The following is a 15,894-nucleotide window of genomic DNA, read 5'->3' on the forward strand; positions in this document are numbered from 1 at the left end:
GAGGTATAGTTAATAAAGAAAAGATGAGGACCAAAGATTCCTTCTTTCAGAATTCCTTTTACTTTCAGCATTCACAGTAATAAGTTGGTTCCCTAGCATATTCCAAAGACAATTATGAGTTTTCATTTTTTATTATTGTTATGAACATATGGATTTTAAAAATTTAATATTAACATAGAACTTGAAACTGAATTTGTTTTCCTAAGGTTGTGCCATCTTTTGACATCTCAGGTTAGGTACTGAGCTCTTTTGACACAACCCCATTAGCCCTTGATAATTTCCTTGTTTTCTAGTACAGCAAGATATTTCAGGCTCATCTTATATGTTTCCTGTCCCAGATCTAGAATCAGCTGTTCTTCCAAGTAATTCCAGTTTCTTTGAGTGCAAAAATGATATTTAGAGACCACAGTCTGGGTGATGGGGTGCTCAGTACTGTGGATGTGTCATTGTTTCTAAGCCTTTTCAGTGGTAATATGAAGTTAGGAAATATGAACTTTTTAAAAATAAAAAATACTTCGTGAGTTTATCTTTATATTTTCAATTCAAATTTGGGATTATAGGGTTTTTACTTAAGTATTTTTGTTTTTTTGTGTGTGTGTTTTTCTTACATTGAAAATGTTGGTTCCTAGTGACATTAATACAGTTATTTGCTCTCTGGATATTAATATCAGTATAACAACACCAATGTCATTACTAATAATATGGCTACTGAAATAGTTTAAAATTTCTTTGTAGTTCTTTTGGTCCTTGTTGTATATCCCACTCGGTGTTTACAATTAAATTGCTCTGTTTTCAAGTCACTTGAAATAATTGCTATCTGTATTTGTAAGCCATCAACTTGATGCATAAATTAGTTTATTTCTTTCAAATTTTAGGAATCACTTTTAAATTCTTGATTCAATTTTGTTTTGTAATTGTTAGATATTTATATAATTTCAAAGTCAAATCCAGGTAACAAGATAAATTTGGAGAAGTCTGATTTCTACTCTTCTCTCTTCTACCCTTTACTCTCCTTCCCATAGGTCAATAATTTACTTAGCATTTGATTTTTTTAAATCTCTCCTTTTATTTTTAGTGGAACTAAATATGTATATTTATATATTTTTTATTTTCTTTCTTAGATTAAATACATGCATACTATTCACAGTGCTCCTCAGCCAGACTTTTTCATTTACTATTGCCTTGAGATTATACCATAATAGTATATAAAAATTATTAGGATCTGTTTTTCATATGGCATGTGATTATCATACCATGCATGTAATATAAATCTGGACCCCAAACCTATGTTTAGGTTTAGCTCTTTCATGGGAATTTTTTTGCTACCTAGAGCTTTTGGAAGAAAACCAACTTTGCTATTCCCCTGGGCTGTGAGCAGAGATCTTGTTTTTTGTTTTTAATACTCCTTTTTATTGAATAAGCAAACTTTTGATAATCTGAACTTGTTACTCAGGTATCTTAGTTATTTATTCTAACTTTTCTGCTTGTGTGATCTCCAAACCATATATTCTGTCCCTATATATGGACGTTAACACCTCAGCTACTAGCTGTAAGGCCCTCTTTCTTCTCTGTAGTTTCCTAAAATGTCATGCTGTCAGCTTATACTCTTGAAAGAGTTCTCTCTTTGTTTCTGGGACCTGGGTATTTCTACTATGTATGATTTTTTTTTTTTGTATTTTCTAGCATTTCTTTGTGTTTGGAGCAGGAACAGTTCACTTTGTCATGTTGCCAGAAGTAGCAGATCAATGGCATTTATTTCTGTCACCCATGTTTGTCATCCCTTTTCTATAATTAACTGCCTGAAAGAACACATATATACATTCACATGTATGAAACAATTTTACAAGATATATTTTATCACTAAAATTGCAACATTTCCTGCCTTTCACTTGAAAAGATTATTGATCCACTGTAATTTTTATATTAAAGTGCTTTTCAGTACATTCTCTTCCCTTTTCTCCTCTCTGTCTTGGTTATTGTCCTCTTTTTTATCTTTTTCTTAATCAAGAAAAACTTACATAAGGAACCCAGGTCAGCTAATCTTAGTGCTTATTTCAAAATAAAGAAAATGACAAGGCTTTTAGATAATAACATTACAGTGAGTATAAAGTCTTTTTAATGAAAGAGAAAAAATTACCTAGGTATAATTTGTGGACACTAGTGGTTCAGTATATTTTTTAATCTTTATCCAATAATATTCATTACTATTTGATTTTATATATTTTTTTCTCTTGTGCTGCCTTCTAACTTGTATCTTTCCTGTTATTTCCTTTTACACTTTTCTTTTTGTAGTGAGGTGTTTCATTAAAACTATTTCTACTGTTGGTATGCCACATAAAGAAACTTTTGAATTTCATGTATTTCACAAGATCTTTTGCTGTGTATTTTTGCAAAGTAAAATATAGAGGCACTATTAATATGCAGTAAATATCTAGTTAATGTACAAGTCATAGTTAAATCTTCAGATTCCATGAAGAGATCTGTAATTTTCAGAAAAATTCTCCCTTGGGGATGACATATTTACTTGGAACTTTGAGCAGCAATAAGAATTTTGAAAAAGTATGAGAAAAATTGTTTCAACCATTTTTGACTTTCTTAAGTGATAAAAATAATAATATTTTCATTCCTAATTGCTTTTGTTGGCTTTTAACTTATGTTATGCATAATGTTTTAACTAGAGAGAAAAACAATGCAAGAAAGAATATTAAATCTTTCTTTAGACTACTTTAAGTGGCTCCAAGGAAAGTTAATTTTTCAGATACTCCTAAAAAAATTATCATTATGTTTTTCTTTTTTGTTATAAGACTTATTTTTGAAGAAACTTTAAAGTATAATAATTCTACAGTTATTGATTTAAAAAGTAAGAAAATTCAGTGCAAAAATAGCATACATGCTATTTAAACCTGTGCATTGATCAGATAACTTAAAAGTGAAAATTTTCTAATTTATTTTGTATCAAATTATATAAGATCATGCCATGTAGACATTTACTGGCATGTTTAGTGAAAACACGAATGCAGTAAAGCTAATGAGAATCTTAATGCTGACCTTTGCTGATGTTTCAGGCTGACATTGCCATCATTTTCCTCACACATTCATGATGTCATCTCTGTCAAAGTTACAACTACTTAGGTTTATAAATATGTATTACATTACATGTACTTGAGTAAAGTAGATACAATTAAATATGAGTTTATAGGTGGAGACAATAAAACACATCAATCGATAAGTAAAAACAGTGTTCGACAAGATAATAATCTAAGGTCCTGTAGTTGTCACTGTTTCGCAATGATGTGGAATTAAGAGAGTAAGCTCAAATTTTCATCTAATTGATTTTGCCAAAGGAGAAATTTCACATGTTTAAAACAGGAGGATGTCTTTTCTCAGAACCTGTAAACCAACTAGTTGAAAGATTGACATCTGGGTAAAGAGAACTCAACCTTATATTTGGTTTCAGGCAGCCAGAATTTCAATCACAGCTCTGGTGATGAGGGAGTGGGAAGGTTTGCCTTTCACACAGCAACTTAAACAAACACAGAATAATATCTCCATTGCTATCCAAGTCATTTCCTGCTTCATCATTCTTCATGCACATCCCACACATTGCATTAACAGAAACTGAACCAGAAAGCTGGGCTTTTGAGTTATTTGGTATCTCTCACTGTCTATGGGAATGACTAGATAAAGTTACTACTAATCACTGAAGCATGTGGAAGAATGACATCTTTTAAAAAAGTGCTCTACCGAATGTATTACAGAAATTTAAGAAAAGGCTACATTTTAGAGGTTTACTCATTTGGGCAGAGTATTTCAGAGTCATTGGATTTCTTAATATGTTAGCTGCATTATTGAAAATTTGTACCATTTGATGGAGATATTTGTTTTTACAATAAAGAGGAAGCTAACTAAAGCAATCGCATAGAAAGTGACCTATATACCTGCATGTAGCATGTCTTTTTTTTTTTTTTTTTTTGCTGGCAAAGATATGACTATTTTTTTATTATGTACCCAGGGATCTCAAATCCTATAAAGGGATCAGAAACAGGAGAAATGTTTTTGTGCTTTGAGATACTAAAGATGAATATTCAATTAACAAGAACAATAAGAGAAAAATATCACAAAAGTCATGATATATAAATTAATGATGCCTGGGAGCAACTACTTTATATGGCAAAGCCAGGAGGACATTAAAAACACCTTGTTTCTCTGTTTTCAACTGATGAACAAATAAATGTAGAAAACATGTTTATCTGTTTAACAGAGCAAACGGTTTCTGTAATGCATATATTAAAAGAGGGTGCCTATTTCAGAACTTAAATTAGGAAGAAGGGAGTAGTAGCAGAACTAGGTTAACAAAAGCAATTCTGACAAAGAAGGGGGTTCCTCCTACGAGGGCCAAGCCATGACACATCCCCAATTCTGGTATCTTAAATAGACTTCTTGCAAAATATATTGTCCCTGGACTCTGCAATTTGTTGCATGGCTTAGCTAGTATTAACAGCATAGTAGTTTCTTTTCCTCACAGACAAACCTGCTTGATCAAAGCAAAACATAAACAGAATGCTTTGCTAATTATTTACATAGACAAAGGTGAAATGTGAGTTTTGGTGTTTATTTCATATTACTGTCTATGAATGAGGAAAGGAATTCAATTTCTTTTTGTTTATTTCACTTTGATTTTATTAACTTTCAAGGGTACCTAATAATGATATTTGAAAAATACATACTTAGGCTTGGAAAAATAATTCTTTCCTTTTTTTACTTCTAATCTTTCAGCACGGGGATATTGAGTTTATTTTTTCTGTTCAGATGATAGGCATGATGTTTATCAATAATACCATTTATACTCTACAACAATTTTTAGAAATGTATACTGTATTTAGTTTATAGTATCCAAAAATACATTCTTTTTTGGTTTTAAAGTCGTAAAATAAATTCAGAAAATTTGTTTGAGGAGAACATTTCTAAAATAATTTATAACTAGTTGAGTTTAAGTACCATTTTAAAATAAATTTAGTTTTTCTTAAAAATTAGATGTCCAAAAATAGCCATATTTGTATATATAAATATACTATATTATAAAATTTCATATAGTACATGTATAAATATATTAAAGATTAAAAACTTTGTGAATAAATTATTTTTCCAAATAGAATAAAAAGGTAGGTATTAGGATTCTTAACTTAACCTCCATTACACGGTCTTGAGGAGGCCTAGGTTCTCCTATCTCTTGGCGAAAAGTCTGTAAACATTTACATTTCATTATAGAAACTGTGCACTTTCAAGACTTGCATCTTAGAATTTTTGGAGAGGTTCTCACTCTATTTGCATTTTGTATACACACACATACACACATAATATATACATACCCCAATTTGTTTATGCATTTACCACTTATAACTATTTGAGCATTAAGCATTGTTTCTATCTTTTGGCTATTATGAATAATGCTCCTATAAACATTCATGTACAAGTTTTTGTGTGGACATATGTTTTCATTTCTCTTAGGTATATACCTAGGAGCAGAATTTGAGTCATATTGTAATTCTATGTTTAACTTTTTGAGGAACAGCCAAATTGTTTGTTTTCCACAGCAGCTGTACTATTTTATATGCCCACCAGTAAAGTAGAAGAGTTCCTATTTCTCTACATCCTTGCCAAAACTTGTTATTTTTAATTTTTTTTGATTAAAGCTTTCCTAGTGGGTGTGAAGTATTTTTTCCTTTTGCATTTTCTTAATGACCAGGGATGTTAAAATCTTTTCAAGTGTTTGTTATTTGTATATATTCTTAGGAGAAATGTCTATTCAGCTCCTTTGCCCATTGTTATTCAGGTTGTTTGTTTCTTGAGTTGTAATGTTTCTTTATATAGTCTGAATATTAATCCTTTATCAGATATATGACTTGCAAAAATTTTCTTCCATTCTGTAGATTGTTTTTTCACATTCTTTTCTTTCTTTTCTTTTCTTCTTCTTCTTCTTTTTTTTTTTTTTATGGCGACATTGGTTAACGAAATCCAGTGTTTCAAGTGTATAATTCAACAATAAGGCATATATACATGTGTGTTCACCACCCATAGTTAGATTTCTTTCTGTCACCACATATTTGACCCCTTTTATCCCATTTACCTTCCCTCTTTCTGCATACCCTCTGGTAGCCACTAGTCTACTGTCCATGTCCATAAGTCTCTGTTTGTTTGTTGCTCTTAGGTTTATATCCCACATATAAGTAAGATCATGTGATTTTCAACTTTTTCTGTCTGACTTATTTACATGATTATCTCAAAGTCCATCCATTTTGTCGCAATAGCAGTATTTCATCTCTCCTCACGGCTGAGTCATATTCCATTGTATATATGTACCACAACTTCTTTATCCAGTTATCTGTTGTAGGACATGTTGGTTGCTTCCGTGTACTGGCCACTGTGAATAATGCTGCTATGAACATCACTGTACAAATATCTTTTTTGATGTATGTTTTCAAGTCTTTGGAGTAAATACTCAGTAGAGGAGTTACTGGATCATATGGTAGGTCAATTCTTAGTTTTTTGGGGGAACCTCCATATTGTTTTCCATAGTGGCTGTACCAATTTGCAAGTCCCACCAGAAGCATATGAGGGTTCCTTTTTGCCTGCATCCTCTCCAACAAGTGTTATTGTCCTGTTGATAATAGCTATTCTAACAGGTGTGAGATGGTATTTCATTGTGGCTTTGATTTGTGTTTCCTTAATAGATAGTGCTGTTGAGGATTCTTTCATAAGTTTGTTGGCCATTTGTATGTCTTCTTGGGAGAAGTGTCTGTTCAGGTCCTCTGCCCATTTGGATTTTTTGTTGTCGTTACAGAGTTGTATGAGTTCTTTGTATATTTTGGATATTAGGCCTTTATTGGAGGCATTGCTTGAAAACATATTTTCCCATTAGGTGATGTCTCTTTTACCTTGTTGATGGTTTCTTTTGCTGTGCAGAAGCTTTTTAGTTTGATGTAGTCCCATTCATTTATTTTAGTTTTTACTTCCCTTGCCTTTGAGGTCAAATTCATAAAATCCTCTCTAAATCCAAGGTCCATGAGTTTAGTTCCTATGTTTTCTTCTATGTAATTTATTGTTTCCGGTCTTATAATCAGGTCCTTAATCCATTTTGAGTTAATTTTGGTGTGTAGTGATAGACAACAGTCTAGTTTCATTCTTTTGCAGGTGGCTTCCAGTTTTCCAAGCACCATTTATTGAAGAGGCTTTCTTTTCTCCATTGTATGTTTTTGGCTCTTTTGTTGAAAATTATTCACCCATATAAACATAGGTTTATTTCCAGACTCTTTTGTGCCAATACAATGCCATTTTGATTGTCACTTTGTAGTATAATTTGAAGTCGGGCAGAGTGATGCCTCAAGCCTTTTTTTTTTCAGTATGGCTTTGGTGATTTGGGGTCTTTTGTGTTTCTTCACATTCTTGATAATGTTTTTCAATGTACAAAAACATTTTAATTTTTGTGAAGGCTACTTTGTCTAATTTTGCTTTTATTGCTCATACTTTTGGTATCAAATCTAAGACTTAATTGCCAAATCTGAGATTATGAAGATTACCTCTGTATTTCCTTCTGATATTTTTATATTTAGTTCATTGATTTATTTTGAGTTAATTTTATATAAGAAATAAGGTTTAGGTTCATCTTCATTATTAGTATGTGGTTATTCATTTGTTCTTGTACCATTGTTCAAGAGACTATCTTTCTCTCTTGAATGGTCTTGTCCAAAATCAGTTGGCCATGGATAATTTGGTTTATTTCTGCAGTCTCAATTCTATTCTGTTGATCTCTATATCTTTCCTTATGCCAGTATCACACTGTTTTGGTTACTGTAGCTTTGTAGTAACTTTTGAAATTAGAAAGTATGAGTATTTTTACTTTTTCAATATTATTTTGGCTATTTGAGGTCCTTCGCAATTCCATATAAATTTGAGGAACTGTATTGTTCACTCTGCAGAGTACTTTCATCTTATTGATATGAAGTCTTCCATTTGTGAACTTGGGATGCATCTCTGTTTACTTAGATCTTTTTAAATTTCTTTCAGCCATGTTTTATAGTTTTTAATGGATCATTCTTTCACCTCCTTGGTTAAATTTATTTCTCAGTATTTTATCCTTTTGCATGTAAATGGAATTATTTCCTCTTTTTTTGACAATTATTTATCACCTTTATTAACAGGTGTTTGCAGTTTGTTGACTTTTTTTTTAAAAAAATAAAATTGTAAACTCTTATTACAAATTAATCATTTTACAATCCCTTACTTTTTAAATTTTTTACGCCTACACCATCTGGTCTTCTTAGGTGGTCTCTTATCCTTGTACTAACCAGACTTGGCCCTGTTTAGCTTCTGAGATCAGATGGGATCGGGCTTGTTCAGGGTAGCATGGCCATAGACAAAAAAAAAAAAAAAAAAAAAAAAAAAAAAAAAAAGTTCTCGAAAGTCTCAACTTGACCAGATATGAAACAATTTAAACCTTTAAAGGTATATTGAAAAAAATAAAGAAAGGCTGTTTTTTTTTTTAAAATATATAAAAACAACATGTTTGTCATTACCAAAAAGAGACATCTTTAGGTAAAAATAATAAAAACCCTATGCTACTTATTAGGTAATGCAGATAGTTTTAGTTATCTGGTCAACAGGCAAAAAGCAAACACTTAAGGTCTTTAGGTCCAATCTTTTGTTTATTTCTTATCTCTGAAATTTCATATTAATTTATTGTTTTTAAATGACTAAAATGGTTGATGGTAGAGATGGTAAGCTGGTGTTTACTCAGCCTTGCCCTGCTTACCCTCGGGATCAGACAGATGCTTAGCTGACAGATCAGCTGCTTTTGTCTCTACCCTCTTGTTGTTTAGGGTTCTCTGGATGTCTGCATCTGGTAATTGAAATTATGGCAGTACCAATGTTCGGTTGGCTGCTGGCCCTGGGTCTCATTTCCTTGATTGTTTTTTATCTTCTTCATTGCTGTTCTTTCTCTTTCGGCAAGGAGGGACACTGTGGAATTGTGGTCTATAGCCCTGATACATATTCTATCTCACTGGTCTACCTTGTTCTCCTGCACCCTGGTACTAAGCCAGAGCAGTGATGGGACAGCTCAGGGATCTTTGGGGTCTGCTCTTCACTCCACTACTGATTGAACTCTGGAATTATTTTTATTTCCTCTTTAGATTATTTATTGCTGCTGTAAACACAACTGGACTTTGTGTATTGATCTTGTACCCTGCAACTTTATCGAATTCATTTGTTAGCTCTAAAACTAGAATTATGTCATTGGCGAATATAGTTTTATTTCTTTCTACTTCTAAAAAGTATCATCAATTGGAATGCATTTTATCTTTTTCTTGACTAATTGCTCTGGTTAGAACTTCCTACCATGTTGAGCAGCAGAGATCAAAGTGGACATCCTTGTCTTATTCCTGATCTTAGGGAAAGCTTTTATTCTTTCACTGTTGAATATGATGTTAACTACAGATTTTTCATTAATGCTCTTTATCATGTTAAGAAGATATCTTCCTACCCTAGTTTTTGAGTGTTTTTATCATGAGCAGGTGTAGAAATCTGTCAAATGCTCCTTCTGCATGTACTGAGATGACCGTGTAGTTCTTTCCTTCATTCCGTTAATGTGGTATTTTTTACATTGATTGATTTTCATATGTCGAACCACCACTGCATTCTTGAGTTAAGTCTCACTTGGTTATGGTGTATATTTTTTTAACATGCTGTTGGATTTGGTTTGCTAATATTTTGTTGAGGAATTTTGTGTATATATTCATAAGATATTAATCTGTAGTTTTCTTGTGATATCTGTCTGGCTTCGTTATCAGATTAATGCTGACTTCATAAAATTTGTTGTAAAGTGTTCTCTCTGCTTTTTAGGAAGCATTTGAGAAAGAGCTGTCTCAATTCTTTGATAGAATTTATCATTGAAGCTGTATGGTCCTGATTTTTCTTTGTTGGGAGATTTTTTTATTAACTGATTCAGCCTCTTGCCACAGTTCTGTAAAGATTTTTTATTTCCTTGATTCAGTTTTGCTAAGTTTTTGCATGTTCCTAGGAATTTGTACATTTTATCCAGGCTGTCCAATTTGTTGCTGTAAAATTGTTCATAATATTTTCTTATAATCCTTTTGATTTCTGTAAGGTTAGTAGTAATGGCCCCACTTTTATCTCTTTTCTTACTTATTTTTATCTTTTTTTCCTTAGGCAGTCTAGCTAAAGGTTTATCATTTTTGTTAATTTTTTTCCAAAGAACCAACTTTTGGTTTCATTGATTTTCTCTATTGCTTTTCTCCTCTCTATTTTGTTTATTTTTTGCTATAATGTCCATTATTTCCTTTCTTTTGTTGGCTTTGGGTTTAGATTGCTTTTCTTTTTCTAGTTCTCTAAGATGTGAAGTTGTGTTGTTGATTTGAAATCTTTTTTTTAATGTAGGTGTTTACAGCTATAAATTCCTCAGAGCTTCTGTTACATCCTGTAAATTTTGGTATGTTACATTTTTATTTGCATTTATCTCAAAGTATTTCCTAATTTCCCTAGTGATTCCTTTATTGATCTATTGGTTATCTAGGAATGTGCTATTTACAATTTACAATAGCCAAGATATGGAAGCAGCCTAAATGCCCATCAACAAGAAATTAGATAAAAAAGTTATGGTTCATATATACAATGGAATATTACTTGACCATTAAAAAAATGAGATCCTACCATTTGCAATGACAAGGATGGACATAGAGGTTATTGTGCTGAGTGAAATAAGTCAGAAAGAGAGAGATAAATACCATATGATTTCAGTTATGTGTAGAATCTAAGTAATAAAAAGAACAAACTAATCAAAAACAGACTCACAAATATAGAGGACAATCTGATGATGGCCAGAGGGGAAGGGGGTAGGGGGCTGGGAGAAAGGGGTGAAGGGTTAATGAAGTACAAATTAGCAGTTTATAGATGATTATGGGCATGGGGAACATAGCATAGGGAATGCAGTTAACCTTAATGTAATGGCTAGATGGAGAGCCAGAGGAGAGAGAAAGCAATTAGGGGGATCGTTTTATAAACTATATAAATGTCTAACCAATATACTGTATACTTGAAGCTAAAAAAAAAAAAAAGAATATGCTATTTAATTTTTTTGTATTGAGAGTTTTCCAGATTTCCTTTTGTTATTGATTCCTAGCTCCATTTTGTTGTGGTCAGAGAAGATACTTTGTATGATTTAGATATTTTTAAATTTGAAAATTGTTTTTTTTTTGGCCCAACATATAGTATATCCTGGAGAATGTTCCACATGTACTTGAGAAGAATATATGTTCTGCTGTGGTTGGGAGGCATGTTTTATATATGTCCGTTAATTCTAGTTGGTTATAGTGTTCTTCAAGTCTTCTACAGCCTTCGATTTTTTCTCCACACGTTCTATCCATTATTGAAAATGTGTTGTCGATGTTTCCAACTATTATCGTAGACTGTTTCTCCCTTTAATTCTGCTACTGGTTGCTTCTTACATTTTGAGGCTCTGTTGTTTGGTGTGTACATGTTTATAATTGTTATATCTTCTTGGTGAATTGATTCTCTTGTCACTATAAGATATCTTTCTTTGTCTTTTGCAACAGTTTTTGATGTAAAATCCATTTTGTCTGATATTAGTGTAACCAGCCTGGCTTTCTTTTGGTTACTATTTGCATGGAAGATCTTTGTCCATCCTTTCACTTTCAACCTATCTATGTCTTTGAGTCTAAAACGAGTTTGTTATAAGCAGCATACAGTTGTATAATGTTTTTAAAACATTAATTCTGCCAATATTTATCTTTCAATTGGTGATTTTATCTCATTTACATTCAAAGTGATTACTGATAATAGACTTATTTCTGCCATGGTGCTGTTTGTTTTCGACTTGTCATGTCTTTTTTCTTTCCTCAATTCCACCAATACCACCTTCTTTTGTGTTTGTTTTTTTTCTAGTATATCATATTGAGTGCCTCTTCATTTCTTTTTATGTATATTTTTAGTTATTTTCTTAGTGTTTACCATGAGAATTACAATTAACTTCCTAAATTTATAAAAATTTAGTTCGAATTGATGCTAACTTACACTCAATAGCATATGTTAACTCTACCTCTGTCTGGCTCCATCCTCTCCTTTATGTTTCTGTTGTCACAAATTGCATCAAATTGCATGTTTATGCTTTGTATGCTCATTAACATAAATTTATAATTATTATGTTACACATGTTTTTTATGGTGACATTGGTTAATGAAATCCAATAAGTTTCAGCTGTACAATTTAACAGTAAGACATAACAGTATTCACCTCCCAAAGTTAGATTTCTTTCTGTCACCAGATATTTGACCCCTTTTACCCCATTTCTGTATATGTCAATTATATCCAGTTGGTCTGATGTGTCATTTAAGGATGTCACTTCCTTATTGATTTTCTGTTTGGATAATCTGTCCATATCTGACAGTGGGGTATTTAGGTCCCCTACTATGATAGTGTTTGGGTCTGTTTCTTCCTTTAGTTCTATTAGTAATTGTTTACATATTTTGGGGATCCCTGATTGGGAGTATAGATATTAATAAGTGTTATGTCTTCTCGGTGCATGATTCCCTTTATCATTATGAGTGTCCCTTAGTATCTTTCTTTACCTTTTTTATTTTGAAGTCTATTTCATCTCATATTAGTACCACTACTCCACTTTTCTCTGAATATTTGCTTGAAATATCATTTTCCACCCTTTCACTTTGAGTCTATATTTGTCTTTGGAGCTGAGATGTGTCTCCTGGTGGCAGCATATGGTTGGGTTTTGTTTTTGATCCACTCTTCAACTCTGTGCCTTTTTATTAGTGAGTTCAGTCCATTTACATTTAGGGTGATTATTGAAATATGAGATCTTCTTATAGCCATTTTATCTTTTGCTTTCTTGTAGCCTGGTGTTTCCATTGCTTCCTTGTCCTTGTGTTTCTGTTTTCTTTATTTTGGTTGGCTTTTGTGGGTTTTGCCTCTGGTTCTTCTTGTTTTATGATATATACCTCAGTTAATCTTTGACGTCTGGTTACCATCACGAATATGTAAAGGATAGTAGTATATACACAGTCATCCATTGTCTACTGTGCGTGCCTTAACCCCATTCCCCTTTGCGAATTTGGATCTTTGAATCCTCTGCTTTTCAGTCATTGTTGTCTCAATTTGTCCCTATGTATGGTGAATATTCATTAATATCTTGCTATAGCAAATCTCTTCTTATCGTTTAAGCTTATAATGCCTTGTTACGAGTAAGGGTTGCACTCCTCTGCTTCTATTTGCTTGCTAGTCACCATGCTCTTAATTATGTTTTTTTTTTTTTTTGTCATTTTGTTTTAGGTGAGCCGACCCCTTTCAGTATTTCCTGTAATAGAGGCCTCATAGTGGAAAATTCCTCAATTTTTCAATGTCTGAAAAGGTCTTTTATTTCTCCTGCATATCTAAAAGAAGAGCTTAGCTGGACACATTATTTTAGGCTGGTATTTCCTTTCATTAATAGTTTACATATTTGATTGCACTCCTTTCTGGCTTATAAGATTTGCGCTGAGAAGTTTGACGATAATCTAATGGGATTTCCTTTATAGATTACCATCTTCTTTTCCCTGGCTTCCCTGAGAATTCTGTCTTTGTCATCGATTTTTGATAACTTTAATACAATGTGTCTTGGTGAAAGCCCTTTGGGTTGAGATAATTGGGTGCTCTGTTGACTTCTTGAATTCCAAGCTCTAGCTTATTCCTTAGATTTGGGAGATTCTCGTCTAGTATTTGTCTGAAAATGCTTTCTAGTCCCTGCTTCTTTTCCTTGCCTTCGATAATGCCCATGATTCTTATGTTTCCTCTCCTGATGGTATCAGCCAGTTCTTGTATTTCTCTTTCATTATTTTTCATTCTTCAGTTTCTCTCTTCTTCCTTCCGATTTATTTCTAAATTTCTGTCTTCGATATCACTGATCCTTTCCTCCATTTGGTCGACTCTATTTCCTCAGCTTGCTAGTTCATTTTTCAACTCTTGCAGGGTGTTCTTCATCTCCAGAAGTTCTCTTCTGTTCTTTTTTGAGGGTTTCAATCTCCTTGCTAAATAACCCATTCTGCTCATTTGTTGTTCTTTCACTTCCTGAAATTGTTGATATGACTCATTTTGGCTCTCACTGAGTTTTTTTCAGCAGTATCATGCTGAATTGTCTGTCATTTAAGTCACACATTTCTATGTCTGCAAGCTTATTTTCTGGAGATTTTCCTCTTTCTTTCTGAGATGCCTTGTCGCCTTGGTTGTTCATAGTGTTTAATGGACTATTTCTCCTCCGGGGCATTAATGGAAGTGTATTCTGTTTTGTTTTGTTTTGTTTTGTTTTCCCCTCAAAAAGAAGATTTATTATATGAAGGCTTCTCTTTAGCCTGCTGCAAAGAAGGCACTTTTCTTTTGGTTTCCAGTAGGTGATGTCTAAGCCTCTTGGATTCCTGCTTTATATATAGTCTTTATCATGCCCCCTTTTTTTTCTTGTAGATTTTTAATCACACTCACTACCCTCAGTCTCAGTCCTTGTCAGTTTAGTGACAGTTTTGTAACATTTGCTCAGATTCTTCTGGGGCTCCACAGTGTTGGGTTTCTGAGGATATGGGAGTAGGGGCCCTCTGGTTTGGGGGATGTGGACTGTGGCTCAGCCCTGGTTTTGCAACTGCAGCTGGTATAAATCAACTTTTGTTTTTCTGCCATCCTGCTTCTCTGCTTTGTGCCCTGAGGACTTGGCCCTGTCTCTGGCCGTGTGGAGCTCACAGCTCTCCCAGGCAAGGCTTTTCAGGAAACTCCCAGCTCCTTCTCCCTTCCCCCTCCTCCTTCAGGGAGCTCTGGCTGGGAGAAGCAGCTTCTTTGTTTCTCCCAGTCTACCACCCAATTCCCGGAGTTCTGACCTGTGGTAGCTTTTATGTGCAGATCCCACACAGACATGCTGATGTGCAGTTTGAGTATTTTTTTGTTGAGTTTTAGACGTTCTACTTATTGTTGTTTCAAGGGAGAGAGCTGGGGATGTCTCTTTCTCCACCATGTTTCTCCAAACTCCTGCTCAGATGGTATACTTTTCACTAATATTTGTGAAGACTTTCAAGATTTTTCACTCACCTTGTTTCTTAGTCTTTTTTTTCTTTTGATAAGAATTATCTCCCTGAAGTTTGCATTTTAAAGAAAATCTGCATTTCCCTTTTAAATGATATAGGAAATAAAGAGTCATATACTAAAAATAGAATAATACTTGTTTTTATATTCACCGATATAGTTACCTTTACCAGTGATCTTTATTTGTTTGTATGGCCTAGCAGATCTACTAATAATGAATTCCCTTAGCTTTCGTTTATCTGAGCATGTTGTAATTTCTCTGTTTTTGAAGGACTGTTTTACTGAATATAGAATTCCTGGTTGACTTTTTTTTCCCTTTCAATTTTTTGAATATGTCCTACTGCCATTCGGCTTCCATAGTTCCTGATGAAATGTAGGCTGTTAATTTTTTTGAGGATGACTTGTATGTGACGAATTGCTATCTTATGCTGAATACAAGAATCTCTCTGTGTTTATCTTTCAACAGTTTGATAATAATATGTTGTGTAGATTTCTTTAAGTTAGTTCTACTTAGAGTTTGTTGAGATTCTTGGATGTGTATATTCATGTATTTTATCAAATTTGGGAAGTTTTTAAACAATATTTCTTTTTTCTGCCTCTTTTTAACTCTTTTCATTCTGAGACTCCAATAATATGTATGTTGGTATGTTTGATGGTTTCCCATAGGTCTCTTAGTCCCTGTTCATTTTTCTTGTTTTCTTTCTGTGCATCAGACTAGGGATTTACAATTGCCTTACCTTCATATTTGAT

The 15,894-nt window shown here is 33.1% G+C and overlaps 1 long non-coding RNA gene and 1 pseudogene across 4 annotated transcripts in view; one reads left to right on the plus strand and one right to left on the minus strand.

The window, feature by feature from the left end:
• The window catches only part of LOC107520790, a 147,213-nt gene that overhangs the window by 71,415 nt on the left and 59,904 nt on the right, over positions 1-15,894 (plus strand). The gene's annotated exons all lie outside the window — the stretch shown is intronic.
• LOC118607046 lies at positions 8,297-8,415 on the minus strand (annotated as a pseudogene).

This window comes from Rousettus aegyptiacus, unplaced genomic scaffold (assembly GCF_014176215.1).
Source record: "Rousettus aegyptiacus isolate mRouAeg1 unplaced genomic scaffold, mRouAeg1.p scaffold_m13_p_8, whole genome shotgun sequence".
Classification (NCBI taxonomy): domain Eukaryota; kingdom Metazoa; phylum Chordata; class Mammalia; order Chiroptera; family Pteropodidae; genus Rousettus; species Rousettus aegyptiacus.